This window comes from Elephas maximus, chromosome 18, assembly GCF_024166365.1.
Source record: "Elephas maximus indicus isolate mEleMax1 chromosome 18, mEleMax1 primary haplotype, whole genome shotgun sequence".
Lineage (NCBI taxonomy): Eukaryota > Metazoa > Chordata > Mammalia > Proboscidea > Elephantidae > Elephas > Elephas maximus.
Genome location: NC_064836.1, coordinates 31,646,541 through 31,662,827, shown reverse-complemented (window position 1 = coordinate 31,662,827; position 16,287 = coordinate 31,646,541).

Sequence of the window (16,287 nt, the reverse complement as noted above, 5' to 3'; positions counted from 1 at the left end):
ATCATACTTGGTAAAGTAGAAAGTCATTGGATGAGGGAAACCCTCCACAAGATGGATTGACAGGGCAGCTGAAACAATGGACTCAAACAACCAATGATCATGAAGATGGCGTAGGGCCAGCAATGTTCAGTTCTGTTTTGCATAAGGTCGCTGTCTTAGTCATCTAGTGCTGCCATAACAGAAATACCGCAATGGATGGCTTTAACAAAGATAAATTTATTTTCTCACAGTCTAGTAGGTTACAAGTCCAAATTCAGGGTGTTGGCTCCAGGGGAAGTCTTTCTCTCTCTGTTGGCTCTGGAGGAAGGTCCTTGTCCTCAATCTTCCCCTGGTTAAGGAGCTTCTCAGATGCAGGGACCCAGTGTTCAAAGATCAGGAGCTCAGCTCCTGGTGCTGCTTTCTTGATGGTATGAGGTCCCCAACTCTCTGCTTGCTTCCCTTTCCTTTTATCTCTTGAGAGATAAAAGGTGATGCAAGCCCTTACATTTGGTCTTTACCTTGGATCAGGGAGGTGACCTGAGTGAGGGTGGTGTTACAATCCCACCCTAATCCTCTCAACATAAAATTATGATCACAAAATGGAGGACAACCACAAATGGCCTAACCAAGTTGATACACACATTTTTGGGGGGACATAATTCAATCTATGACAGTAGCCATGAGTCAGAGCTGACTTGATAGCAACTAACAACAATAATAACAAAGAGTCTGCTTTAGTTGCCTAAGCTGCTATAACATAAATATCCTAAGTGGCTGGCCTTAAAGAACAGAAATTTATTTTCTCACAGTTTTGGCGGCTAAAAGCCCAAAGCAGGGTCTTGACCATATAGACTTCTTCCTTGTCAGTAGCCCAGGGATTTCTTGGTTTCTTTGCTTGTAGGGGATCCTTACATGAGGCCTGTCTTCCCTATGTGTGTGTGTTTCTGTGTCTATTATGGTGATTTTATAACTGAAATGTAATTAGATTTAAGACCCACCCTACTTCTGGAGACCCTGGTGGCGTAGTGGTTAAGAGCTATAGCTGCTAACCAAAAGGTCAGCAGTTCAAATCTACCAGGTGCTCCTTGGAAACCCTATGGGGCAGTTCTATTCTGTCTTATAGGGTTGCTATGAGTCAGAATTGACCCCGCAGCAATGAGTTTTTTTTCCTACTTGAATACCATTTAAGTAACATAACAAAGAAAACCCTATTTCCAAACAGAATTATATACACAGGTCAAAGGCCAGGAATTCAACCCATAATTTTTGGGGACACAATTCAATCCATAAGAAGGTCCACAGACCATACTTTGAGGACTACTGCCATAAGGTAATTGCAAAAATGTCATTCAGGGGCCAGCGATTTTGGTATAGAAGGCAATTCTGGCCAGTGAGCTATAGCAGACATCTGCTTGAGGGTTTCTGGGAAAGGTTGCTTAGTTCATATAAAGACCTGTTGGCACAGGTATGCCTCTTCTTTCTTTGGGCTTTGTCACATCTGTGTGAAGCATCTTTAACTGTAGTAGTCACGTTCTAACTAAGAGATAAACGAGGCTGTGATAAAGCCATCTGGAAGAGAATGTCAGACCTTAACCTGCAGAAAGAACTTTGATCCTTGATGATGTATAAAGCCCCTGAAATAACCAACCCTAGGGCCTTCCTATCTCTTAGCTGCTTGCTTTGGAATGTAGTAAATTTCCTTTTTGTTTCTTTTATTCCTTACAACCAAAACCATCCTAAGTTGTACTAAGATATATTTTCTTATGCTCCATTTGGCTGTGGCCACATTATGAATGAAGGAGAGTTCATCCACTAACTAGCAAGGAAAAAGTGTCAGAAGTCATGTAATTTTCCCATCAATATTATGTAAGAAAAACATAAGTGATAGTTACAACATTTTGAAGTTTAAAGATGGAGCTAATTTGAACAGATGGCCCTACTTACAATACCCAGCTGGCTAGAGATTCCTAAGAGAGCACCATGTTCTCGCAAGTGAACAAATTAATTATGCCACAAGAGAGTCAGACCAAAATAATACCAATAACAAAGCTTTCTCGGTCTAAGCCATGGTTGTTAAGGTGTTCCCCTTCGTGAACATGCTAAATACTACATTTCTATAATGTTTTCATGTAAAGGAAGTGCATTCGATCCATGTGGTACTTTTTGTCACAGATTAAAATTGGAAGGGACCCAGTCAAACTGTGAAAGACGAAAGAATGTGAACGCCAAGATGTGTTTTAGGTGAAAACATTCCTTGAGCAAAAATATTGTAGATCATAACTCTCAACCTGTCTGTCGTTATTCAGTAATTTATTTCAAATTTCTTGAATATTTATCTAAAATATCTGGGAAGTACGATTGTTTCCCAAATTTTAAAATGGGCAAATGATGACATTTAGGATCATCATTACGGTATTAATTCCATCCTTCAAGAAAAAGAGCAATCAGCAAACCACGCCAGTGAACTGATGAACCTTCTTCTGTCAGGTTTTTGGAAAGCCAAAATTACTTTGTGAAAATGACTTTAAAGTAATATTCAGCTTTGTTATGAAAACATGCCTCATTAAATGTCAATGATAATTATCTAAAGGCTTAACGTCTGAATCGCCCTTGAACGTACTTTCTGGCTACAGGATTCTAAAAAAAATTCTGCTTCTTTTATTGCCTGTATATCTTTTAAAAAAAAAATCACAAAATTACAGAATTACATCTAACTGTTAAAAAATACAAATAGAATTTTTAAACTGAGTATACTTTGAATAAGTTAATCATTAATGTATTTCATACATATTCTAACCCGAAAGACTATAAAGCTTAATATTATATTTTCTATGTCTTCTTTCCTTTCTGTGTAGGATTGTAGTTTTTCCAGTTCTCATTTTTTTCATCTGTATTATGAGAGAATTATTTGATCATTAATATCCCATCCTGTTCAATAATCTTTGGTCTTTCACTAGCAAGCTTGTCTGAAAACTAACTCTCCTTTCAAGATTCAGTTCATCCCACAAAAATCTAACCAAATAGCATGCATTATGATAAAATTAGGTGATCAAAGCATAAGCGTGTTATCTACAGCAGATATCTGATGAACACAGGCAAGGAGAATTCTTTATATTCTTAGCCATAATCCTTTCTAAGAGGATGAATCCCAGTGTCCTTCGAGGTACTTACTCGTACCTGTTACCATCAAGTCTATTTCAACTCATAGCGACCCTATAGGACAGAGTAGAACTGCCCCATAGGGTTTCCAAGGCTGTAATCTTTACAGGAGCAGACTGCCACATCTTTCTCCCATGAAATAACCCTACTAGGCTAACATAATTATGGACAGAGAAAAAAATCTCTGCTGTAGGCCAGAAGGGGAGAAGTCTGCTGCTGTAAGGATAAAAGGGCAAAAGAATTTTGAAAAAAGACCAGGAGAGGGGGAACTCCAGGCATCTTCTTCTTGTTGTTTTTTGTTGTTGTTGTCATTAGGTGCTGTACAGTCAGTTCTGACTCATAGTGACCCTGTGCACAACAGAACAAAACACTGCCCGGTCCTGTGCCACCCTTACAATCTTTGTTATGCTTGAGCTCATTGTTGCAGCCAGTGTGTCAATTCACCTCATTGAGGGTCTTCCTCTTTTCCACTGACCCTGTACTTTGCCAAGCATGATGCCCTTTTCCAGAGACTGATCCCTCCTGACAACATGTCCAAAGCATGTAAGATGCAGTCTCGCTATCTTTGCTTCTAAGGAGCATTCTGGTTGTTCTAAGACAGATTTTTTCGTTCTTTTGGCAGTCCATGATATATTTAATATTCTTCACCAACACCACATTTCAAAGGTGTCAATTCTTCTTCAGTCTTCCTTGTTCATTATCCAGCTTTCACATGTATATGATGCAATTGAAAACACCATAGCTTGGGTCAGGTGCACCTTAGTCTTCAGGGTGACATCTTTGCTCTTCAACACTTTGAAGAGGTCCTTTGCAGCAGATTTGCCCAATGCAACGCGTCTTTTGATTTCTTGACTGCTGCTTCCATGGCTGTTGAGTGTGGATGCAAGTAAAATGAAATCCTTGACAACTTCAATCTTTTCTCCATTTATCATGATGTTGCTCATTGGTCCAGTTGTGAGGATTTTTGTTTTCTTTATGTTGAGGTGCAATCTATACTGAATGATATGGCCTTTGATCTTCATTAGTAAGTGCTTCAAGTCCTTTTCACTTTGAGCAAGCAAGAAATATGGAAGACAGCTTCCTGGCCAACTGACTGGAAGAGATCCATATTTAGACCTATTCCCAAGAAAGGTGATACAACCAAACATGGAAATTATAGAACAATATCATGAATATCACACACAAGCAAAATTTTGTAGAAGATCATTCAAAAATGGCTGTAGCAGTATATTGACAGGGAACTGCCAAAAATTTAGGCCGGTTTCAGGAGAGGACGTGGAACCAGGGATATCATTGCTGATGTCAGGTGGATCCTGGCTGAAAGCAGAGACTACCAGAAGGATGTTTACCTGTGTTTTATCAACTACGCAAAGGCATTCGACTGTGTGGATCATAACAAATTATGGATAACATTGAGAAGAATGGGAATTCCAGAACACTTAATTGTGCTCATGAGGAACCTTTACATAGATCAAAAGGCAGTTGTTTGGACAGAACAAGGGGATACTGATTGGTTTAAAGTCAGGAAAGGTGTGCATCAGGGTTGTATTCTTTCACCATACCTATTTAATCTGTATGCTGAGCAAATAATCTGAGAAGCTGGACTATGTGAAGAAGAACAGGGCAACAGGATTGGAGGAAGACTCTTCTTGTTGTTAGGTGCCATCAAGTCAGTTCCAACTCATAGTGACCCCATGTACAACAGAAGGTAACACTGCCCAGTCCTACATCATCCTCACAATCATTGTTATGCTTGAACCAATTGTTGCAGCCACCGTGTCAATCCATCTCAATGAGGGTCTTCCTCTTTTTTGCTGACTCTCTACTTTACCAAGCATGATGTTCTTCTCCAGTGATTGATCCTTCCTGATAACATGTCCAAAGTATCTGAGACACAGTCTCGCTATCTTTGCTTCTAAGGAGCATTCTGGATGCACTTCTTCCAAGACAGATTTGTTTGTTCTTTTGGCAGTCCATGATATACTCAATATTCTTTGCCAACACCACAATTCAAAGGTGTCAATTCTTCAGTCTTCCTTATTCATTGTCCAACTTTCACATGCAAGTGATGTGACTGAAAACACCATGGATTGGGTCAGGCACACCTTAATCTTCAGGATGACATCTTTGCATTTTAACACTTTAAAGAGGTTTTTGCAGCAGATTTGCCTAATTCAATGCGTCTTTTGATTTCTTGACTGCTGCTTCTAGATCACTAAAATTGCCCTGTTGTCTTCTGCTTTATACTCTACAATCATATGGTCTACATGATAAAAATTCTCCTGCTCTAATGCAATAAATGCTAAAATAAAACAACCCTCCTTTGCCCCCAAAAGAATCCTCATTTATACTTTGAGCACAACAGGACCCCCAAAATGACACTAATTACCCAGAAATAAGTTACTGTTTCTTATGGCTAGAAAGTGTTCAAAGAATACTGCAGAGAATATCCTGTAGATCTTTTTGGTCCTCCATATGGTGAGAAAATGAGTCAGAAGTATTGCTCAAGGCATTCTTTGCTTGTGAGTACTTTTATGCTTAAATATCTATTTGGACTATAAAATAAGTGAGCCTGGAGTAAGGAAAGAAAACCCACTTGCAAGATGTCCTGACTTCCAAATATTCTAACATTGTTTGGGCATAAGTTCCAGTCTTCATTTCTGGGAGAGAGTAGCTGTGCTGTTCTACTCAGGGGCAATGAAGACCTTTAATAAGTTGACCACAGTATTATTTGAAAACTCATTTCTTCACACATCTAAATCCTGATATTTTGTTATGCCTACTTTCAGAATGCAGTCACTTTTTGAAAAAATAGTATAAATATTACTCCTGTCACATTATATTAATTCTCTTCTAATCTGAGGCCTTCCTCTTTACCTTAACACCTTCGCAAATCCTCAGTGCCAAACTGCTTCTATAACAATCCTGGCGATCACTAACCTAGTCTCTTCAACTGTCTTTCAGGATATTGGCACCATTACCTTTCAATCACATCAGTGCAAAGAAACATTTATCTACAGGAAGGTGTCTGACTTCCTCAGTCTTACAATCAAAACCAAACACCACGTGCCCTCTCCTTTATTCCAGCCTTGTCTGCAGCACAGCTTCTCAGCCTCCAAACTTCATTGAAGGTCTGTTCTTCACCTACTGTTTGCAGAATAAACCTTGTGTTTCTCACCTCTAAGCCCTTTGTTCAGAAGGCATTCTTTTGTATGCCTTTCTGTCTTTCAATGAAGCATTGGTAGTTCAGTGGTAGAATTCTCACCTTCCATGTGGGAGACTCGTGTTCAGTTCCTGGCCAAGGTACTTCATCCACAGCCACTACCCATCTATCAGTGGAGGCTTGAGTGTTGCTATCATGCCGAACCAGTTTTATTGGTACTTCCAGGGACTAGGAAGAAAGACCTGGTGTTCTACCTCCAAAACCAGTCATTGCTCAAGGGACATCTAGGTCAACTGGCAAAACAGTTCATAAAGAAAATGTTCTACATTATACTTTGGTGAGTAACATCTGGGGTCCTAAAAGCTTTTGAGCAGCCATCTAAAATACATCTATTGGGTCCCTCACATTTGAAGCAAAGGGGAATGAAGAAAACCAAAGACTCAAGGAAAATATTAGTCCAAAGGACTAATGGACCACATGAACCACAGCCTTCACCAGCCTGAGCCCAGAAGAACTAGATGGTGCCCAGCTACCACCACTAACGTCTGTGACAGGGATCACAATAGAGGGTCCCAGACAGAGCAGGAGAAAAATGTAGAACAAAATCCAAATTCACACACACAAAAAAAACATGCTTACTGGTCTGGGAGAGATCGAAGGGACCCTCAAAGCTATAGCCCTGTGACACCCTGCTAATTTAGAACTAAAGCCATTCCTGAAGTCCACCTTTCAGCCAAAGATTAGAGAGGCCTGTTAAACAAACGATAACACACGTGAGGAATGTGCTTCTTAGTTCAATCAAGTATAGAAGACCAAATGGACAACATCTACCCAAAAGCAAAGATGAGAAGGCAGGAAGGGACAGAAAACCTGGATGAATGGACATGGTGAACCCAGGGTGTAAAGGGAAAGAAGGAGAGTGCTGACACTCTGTGGGAATTACAACCAATGTCACAAAATAATTTGTGTATACATTTTTGAATGAGAAACTAATTTACACTGTAAATTTTCACCTAAAACACAATTTAAAAAAGCCCAGTGAAAACCTTATGGATCTCAACAGTCTGATCACAACCTATCATGAGGATGGCACAGGACTGGGCCGTGTTTTGTTCTGTTGTGCATGGGGTCACTGTGAGTCATGACTGACTCTACAACAGCTAACAATAATCTGTCCTCGGAAGACCAATTCAAATTCCTCCTCTGTCAAAAGCTCCATCCTAGCTGCTACTCGGTGCCTGGGTCTCTCTTTTTCATAATAACACAGTCTTTGTTTATCCCTCTATTTTAGCATTTATTGTGGTCTTTCTGAAACTGAGTTATTTGTGAGAATCTTCTTCTTTGGAGAAGTATTAGAGGTCAGGGCCCAGGTATAATGTATCTGGGTAAGCCATGAAATGCTCAGCATAATCTTTACAAATAGTATCCAGGAACAAATTTGTGTTGAAATGAACTAGATTTATTGTACTTTTAAAGTTGAACTAATCCTATACTCACCCTTAAGAACAATGAACATAATTCAAGATGATGAACCTTTTTTTGATTTTTCTCACAATAACGCCCGATAATGCATTCTCAAAATCACTTGTCAAAGGATAGGAGTCAAAATAAATTTTGGGACCTAATTCTTTCGTGTCTCCACCTGGTTTTCATTTACAATCTCATGTAGGTAGGTGGAATTTTTTTTTTTGGTCAGGCTGCTCATTCCTTAATGTCTCGATATTTTAGACTACAGAGCAGCAGCAATGACAGCATCTGTCCAAAACCCAAATCCTACTGCCACTGACTCAATTCTGACTCAGAGCAACCCTATAGGACAGAGTAGAACTGTCCCATGGGGTTTTCAAGGCTTTAATCTTTAAGAGCTCAGCTCTAACCAAAAGGTCTGCAGTTCAAATTCACCTGTTGCTCCTTGTAAGCCCTCTGGGGGTTCTGCTCTGTGCTATAGTGTTGCTATGAGTTGAAATCAACTTAGTGGCCATGGGTTTGGTTTTGCTTTGGTTAATCTTTACAGAAGCTGACTGCCAGGTCCCCCCTCTCTGCTTCACCCCCTCACAATGGAGTATAGAATCTCAGGCAAAATCAAGATCCACTGAATCAGAATCTGCATTTTAACAAGGCCCCTAGGTGATTTTTATGTATGTTAAGTTTGAGAGCCTTTGTTATCATACAAAAGGGCATTAGTGGTGCAGTGGTTAAGCTCTTGGCTGCTAACCAAAAAGGTTGGCTGTTTGAACCCACCAGCTTAGAGGGAGAAAGATGTGGCAGTCTGCTTCCATAAAGATTTGCAGCCTTGGAAACCCTTTAGGGCAGTTCTACCCTGTCTTTATGGGGTAGCCATGAGTCGGAATTGACTTCACAGCAATGGATTTTGGGGGGTAGCAGGGAGCGGGGACCACGGTGTATAATAGGACTAGGGATTACAAGTGAGTAAGGTAGACATGGACTTTGCTGTCATAGAGCTTGCACTATCCTAGGAGAGCTAGAAATGATAATAATTAAAAAAGCATTTAATAAGTTAGTTACTGACAAAAGTAACTCATTGAAGGAGCATATGAGGATTCCCACAGGGGAATCTAGATTAATTTGAAGAGCAGAGTAGATGTTCCTGGAGTGTCTTCTGGGTTGAAATCTGATTAATGAATAGTAATTAACTAGACAAGATGGTCAAGGGCATAGGGGAAGGGTGCTATCTTAGGAAGACTAGCGTGCGTAAGACCCTGGGTTAGAAAGAGGCACTAGTTTACCATCACTAGAGAGAGACAGTTTTAAAATCTAGGATATTTGACTCAAAGTTTGTGGAATAAAATTCCAGCGTTGCCATTTGCTTGCTTCGAGATTTCTTTGAGTCCTAGTTTCCTTTGCAAATGTCAATAGGAGTTAATAATAACAACAATTACAACAGCAAATCAGCTATAATAACATCTACTGCAAAGTGCATGGCACATAATAGATACTCAATGGAGATTCACTGAACAAATGAATGCTTGTTGTGATAATTCTATAAGGTAATAAATGTGCAAAAGCTACAATCATTTGTCCATCTATTTATCTGTTAATACAATGCACATTTATCAAGTTCTTTTTGTGGGTCCTATAATATAAGGTTGAATAAAAAGTTCCTTGCTATATAAATGGTCATTTTATTCTTAATGTCATGCATTATAAAAATTAATAAAAACATCCATAAATATTAAAGAATCTCTGAGCTCCAACATTCACATGCTTTTTAGAAAGAAGATACCATTTGAATCAAAATTTTAGGAAACACCTATTTTGAGGTACACAGCCTTAGTGTTTTCTCCCAGTTTAAGGTTTGATTGTTACCAACCATGGTTTCAAGTAACCTAGGCTTTCCCAGCTGGATGAAATGGAAAGACTGTGTGTGCTGAATGTAACCTAGCTGTGCTCTGGGAGGCTGCCATTCTGATACTCTCCAGCTGAGAGCAGCGGTGTGGCCATCCTCTTATCCCACAAGGCTACACTCTGCCACACGGCTTCACCAATAAGGCTGTTGATTGGCCAAGGATCTATGAAACGACCTAAGGTGAAACTTTTGTCTATAAACTGCTAATGTTGAGTGGATTCCCAATCATAGCAACGCTGTTGGACAGAGTATAACAGGGTTTCCAAGGACTTTATGGAAACAGACCGCCACATCTTTCTCCCGCGGACCGGCTGGTAGGTTTGAACCATCAACCTTTCTGTTAGCAGCCTAGCACTTAACTACTGTGCCACCAGGGCTCCTCTTTGTCTATAAACCAAAACCAAACCTGTTGCTGTCTAGTCAATTCCTACTCATAGCAACCCTGTAGGACAGAGCAGAACTACCCCATGGAGTTTCCAAAGAGCAGCTGGTGGATTCAAACTGCCGAACTTTCGGTTAGCAGCCAAGCTCTTAACCATTGCACCACCGGGGCTCTTTATCTATATTGGCAACCCCTAAAACCAAAGTAGTCTCTCTTTTGGAATTCAATGCAGGAGTTACAAAAAAAAAGTAGTGGCTGGTCAACTTGGATAGAGAGAATAAAGTTGAAAGAGTAACTGATCCTCAATAGCTATATAACTAGAATGGGGTAAAATGGATGTCATGTTTAAGGGGCATCTTACTGTGGTTCTAATGGAGCCCCAGAGTTAATATCAAATGACTAGAGCCACAGGTGATTCCAGAATCAAGTTCTCAAACTGTACTCCAGTCTTGAAGAAACTTGGCTGCTCAGCAGTACTGATTCCATAAGAATGGACCATGTGGTAATATTAAAATTTTAAACTTTAAACAAATGCCAATTCATTAAGTCAAAATGATCTAAGAAAGCCGAAACAGTACACTGTGCCTGATTCAATGGTTTAAGTCAGGAGTCCATGTAACTACTTAGTTTTTTGAAAAATGGCAGGTGTGTTTCAGAATAGTTTCAATAGTGACTTCTAACTTTACCTCAATTCAACCATCATCAGAAATAATTATGATTGTTAAACAGTTTATCAGAAAAAAGTCATTGCTTTTACTTATAAACATGCAGCATCAAGAGGTATTCTATTCTATGCTGTATGTAAGTGACTATGTATACGGTATTATTTTAATTGACCATTTCTACCTAACAGCTAAACCTACTGACTTGCTAAAATCCATGTCTTCTTGAATGATAGTTAAACACCATTCTTTGGGTCATGTGTTCTTATAAATCACCAGCAACCATTATAGGTCTTCAGCAAACTCTTAAGCTTGATTCTATGTGTTTCAAATGAATGATGTCCCCATTTTCTTCCTAACATTAAAAACAAAAACGAAACACACAAAAACACTAGTAAACTACTGCGTTTTAAAAGAGTAATCTATGAAGTTATTCTGTCATTAAGTTAAATGTTTTAACCTAAAATATAAAATGTAAAAAGGAACGATCTTTTGAAACTATAGTTTCCATATTGAGTATATCATTATCAGTAAAATAACTCCACAATTGATAGTATAATTTTCTATTCCTTATAAATTTTGTTTATATGAATCAAAACGGATTAATTTATTTGAGTTTATTTTGCCTATAACATTCAACATTTGGATTATACTAGTATAAACAGAGTGTTGAATTTATCTAATATATATTCATGTAGCTGTAAATACGAACAATTCCAAGACCCTGTACTAGAAGGTCAATAATGAAGAACTTATATTAACCCATTGTATTACATTTGAAATTGTGAAATAAAGTAGAAATTGGTTAAAGAAAAGGTGGTTATAGTATGAATGATTTAATGCCCTGCTTTATGTTGCTGTTGTTTTTAGGTGCCATTGAGTAGGTTCCAACTCATAGTGACCATATGTACAACAGAATGAAACACTGCCTGGTCCTGTGCCATGCTCACAACCATTGCTATGCTATGTTTGAGCCCATTTTTGTGGCCACTGTGTCAACCCATCTCATTGAGGGTCTCCCTCTTTTTCCATTTTTTTTTTTTTCTACTTTACCAGACATGATGTCCTTATCCAGGGAATGGACCTTCCTGATAACATGTCCAAAGTATGTGAGACAAAGTCTCACCATCCTCGCTTCCAAGGAGCATTCTGGCTGTTCTTCTTCCAGGACAGGTTCGTTGTTCTTTTGGCAGTCCATAGTATATTCAATATTCTTTGCCAACACCATAATTCAAAGGTGTCAATTCTTCTTGGTTCTTCCTTATTCATTGCCCAGTTTTCGGATGCATATGAGGTGATTGAAAATGCCATGGCTTGGGTCAGTGGCACCTTAGTCTTTAAAGTGACATCTTCGCTTTTCAACACTTTAAAGAAGTCTTTTGGAGCAGATTTGACCAATGCAATGTGTCCTGCTTTATATATCTGTCATGAATTCTTTTAGAGCCATGCAAGGTATATCCAAAAGCATGAATATAGACTAAAGATGATAATTCCACAATTCCATATCCATATAATACCTGGGTTAGCTTAATAAGGATTAAAGAAAAAATTGCTGTTGGAAAAACAATACTTTCCAAAAGTCACTTTCTCACAGGTGTGGTAGTCTGTTTCTCTGCCCCTCTCTCTAACTGGAAAAAGATACTTTGAATTCGATCTCAGGTGGAGTGACTGGAGGAAATTATTAAATAAATTGATGAGTGGATACTAAATCAAATTCTTATATAGGGCTCTGTTGAGGATAAACCCCATTGGCATCACCAGATTGGCAGGGAATCAGATTATTGACTTTTGATGTTCAACTTAAATTCCCTATGATGCTCACCTAGCCCTCTTCCCCTCACAGAGGAACTTTCCACCTCTAGCTTCTTGAACCAGCTAAAAAATAGGGCTTTTTATACAGGGTCGCATACAAAACGAAAACATGGTAGAAAGAACAATGAAACACCTTTTATGCCTGAAATTCTTTGGAAATAATAAAACTTAATATGACCAAAATTGTGCCTTAGCAGCATTTACAATCCTGGAAAGAAAGAAAAAAAAAAAATCAAAATGAGGCCGAATAACACTATGTGGAGAAGTATATGCAATGTAACTATGTGTATACAGAAGAAGAAACCATTCTAACGGAAAGCCTTGAGGGTTTTTTATCTATAATCTCTGAGATCTTAAAAGATTATTGATTGTGATACACAAAGTGGAGTGTTCATATTCTAGCCTGAGAAATGATCATGGAGGCACTGAGGCATTGAGTGTTTAAGCAACACCAACTAGTTCATTATGACAATCAAAAAACAAAACAAAACAAAAACCTAACCTGTTGCCCTCGAGTCGATTTTGATTCATAGCGACCCTGTAGGGCAGAGTAGAACTGCCCCATAGGGTTTCCAAGGAGCGGCTGGTGGATTCCAACTGCTAAACTTTTGGTTAGCAGCTGAGCTCTTAACTACTGTGCCACTAGGGCTCCATTATGACAACAGTACCACAAAAATCTTAAAGGATTCCGGTGGGAGGAGAAGCTGCACAATTGTTTGGGGACCAGACCATGGAAGGCCTTGAACCCAGGGCTGAAGATTTGGACATAACTGGCATGGTCTCTAAAATTAAGAGCCTTCCAATCCAGTCAAAAAGGCACACAAATCCACAATGCATTCAACACGGGACAGTTTACGGAAAGTGCTGTGGTTGTAGTTCAGAACAGGGGAGTCAGAGCTTAGAGACCAAAGAGGACATTTCTGGCTGGGAAAGCGAGGAAAGCTTTACAGAGGAGGCGGCTGTGGGATCCTACCATGGAGCTGTGAGCATAATTTTGAGAGTTGTAACAAGTAGAGACTGGATAGCTGTGGGAAAGTCAGAGAGGAGAGAAATTCATGTTTCTAGGTAGATTTAAAAGGCCGCATTTTTTTTTTTTTTACAACTTGAATTTAGAGAAAGCCTGAATACCCCAGACATAGTTTATAACTGTAAAGTTACTGCGTTTTGTCTCAACTGAAACCAAAAACCAAACCTGTTGCCGTCAAGTCGATTCCAACTCAGTGTGACCCTATAGGACAGAGTAGACTGCCCCATAGGGTTTCCAAGAAGCAGCTCTTGGATTCAGGTTAGCAGTCTGAGCTCTTAACCACTGTGCCACCAAGGTTTCTACCTCAACTTAGATGCTGCTAATAAGATATACCATTATTTTATGTAACAGTAGGGGGAAAAAAAAACCTCCCAATTAGAACATTGAATGTCATTCATTATACGATGTATCCTAATTTCAGAGATATTAAACTATGAAAAAATGCACAACCAAAAAAATAATGAACTATCAACTCCCCCCGCCCAAAAAATCCTATTCTCTACATTTTCCTATAAAAATATTCAGCTTTCTTCCCCTGCTTTTTTCTTTAAATAAGAAATTTACTTTGAGGGTTGCAAAGATGTCAACTTACATAAAATTTAATGGCTATCCAGGTAGTTATTCAAATAATTTGTGCCAAAAACCCAGCTGGAGTTGGATACAACACACTTTTATCAAACAGCAGGCAAGAACAAAATGTTAACATTGTTGTGTGTTTGAGAAATGAGAGGAAATAAAAGCTGTTGGTTCAGCTCATTTGTGTGAAGCTTATAGCATAAACCAAAACCAAAACCATTGTCATCGAGTTGATTCCGACTCATAGAAACCCTCTAGGACAGAGTAGAACTGCCCCATAGGATTTCCAAGGAGCAGCTGGTGGATTCAAACTGCCGACCTTTGGTTAGCAGCCATAGCTCTTAACCACTGCACCACCAGGGCTCCATATCATAGCATAAAGGGTCTTTTTTTGTGCCTCTGCTGAATTTCAACAGTTCCACTCACCAGGCGGAACCCACATCAATACATGACTGGAAAACTGACAGAAAGCCAGTTTTTTTTTTTCTTTTCTCAGGTTACTTTCCTCCGTTTTCCTCCATCCATTTGAAAATAACAACCCTGGGAATCTAACGTTTTATACTGTAAGTGCAAATTTCCAATTAAAAGTCATTCTCCTTATAACTCTGACATGTTTTTCTGTATTTTTCACACAAATTAGTGAACTTGTGAGCTTAACTTTCACATAATAGCTCCGAGGGTCTTATCACATGTCATTTCTTCTGGAATGCTGAGGGAAAAAAAGCAGTTTGATTATTTTTCTGTCAAAATAAAGAGGCAAAACTGTCATTAAATTTCTGGAAATACCAGGGATTTTACTGGCTATGATGCTGTCTCAGAGAGTTGAACAGCTTGTAGGTAGTTATTATTTTGCTTTGTTTTTTCATTAATCCACAAATTTCACTGTAGAACAACTAGTAGATTGAATTTTACTTTTCTCCTTTGGAAAATGACAAACATGCTCTTTCCAAATAGATACAAATGGAAAAAGTGCAGCTAATGGAAAATTAACAACTGACAAATTATAAATAGATTTATTTTATAATTAGTTTCTGTCCAGGATATGCATCTAGTCGTGTGAATAAATTTGCATCACGAAACTAAGAAACTGAGAGGCAGTGCCATCTAGCACATGAAACTCTGCTGATAGAATTAGGAAATTTAGGCAAACACCCAGTTTGTTGATGATATGGCTACATGCCGCTGAACTAACCAGGCATAAAGGAATATTAAATATCTATCCAATATTTGATCTATATAACACCATTTGAACAATTTGCTTTTTTTGATGAAAAATTTTAAAGACTGCAAAAAAACCTGCCACCTGTCATAGACAAGCCAAAACCAAACCAAACCCTAAGTTGTTGAGTTGATTCTGGCTCATGGCACCTCTACAGGACAGAGTACAACTGCCTCATAGAGTTGCCAAAGCTGTACAGAAGCAGACTACCACATCTTTCTCCTGCAGAGCACACAGTGCGTTTGAACCATTTACCTTTAGTTAGCAGCTGAGTGCTTAACTAGCACCACCAGAACTTCTGTGTCACAGAGACTTGTCTCTAATTTGAGATTAAATTGTATGTAATATACATAATACCAACTCAACAAAATATAACATGAGATTATTTATGCACTATAAAAATTTCTAGATCAAGAAGCAGTTGTTCAGAGAGAAGAACGGGATACTTGCTGGTTTAAAGTCAGGAAAGGTGTGCATCAGGGTTGTAGCCTTTCACCATACCTATTCAATCTGTATGATGAGCAAAAAATCCAAGAAGCTGGACTATATGAAGAAGAACGGGGCATCAGGACTGGAGGAAGACTCATTAACGACCTACGTTATGCAGATGACACAACCTTGCTTGCTGAAAGTGAAAAGGACTTGAAGCACTTAGTAATGAAGATCAAAGACCACAGCCTTCAGTATGGATTGCACCTCAACCTAAAGAAAATAAAAATCCTCGCAAGTGGACCAATGAGCAACATCATGATAAGAGGAGAAAAGATTGAAGTTAAGGATTTCATTTTACTTGGATCCACAATCAACAGCCATGGAAGCAGCAGTCAAGAAATCAAAAGACACATTGCACTGGGCAAATCTGCTGCAAAGGGCCTCTTTAAAGTGTTGAAGAGCAAAGATGTCACCTTGAAGACTAAGGTGCGCCTGACCCAAGCCATGGT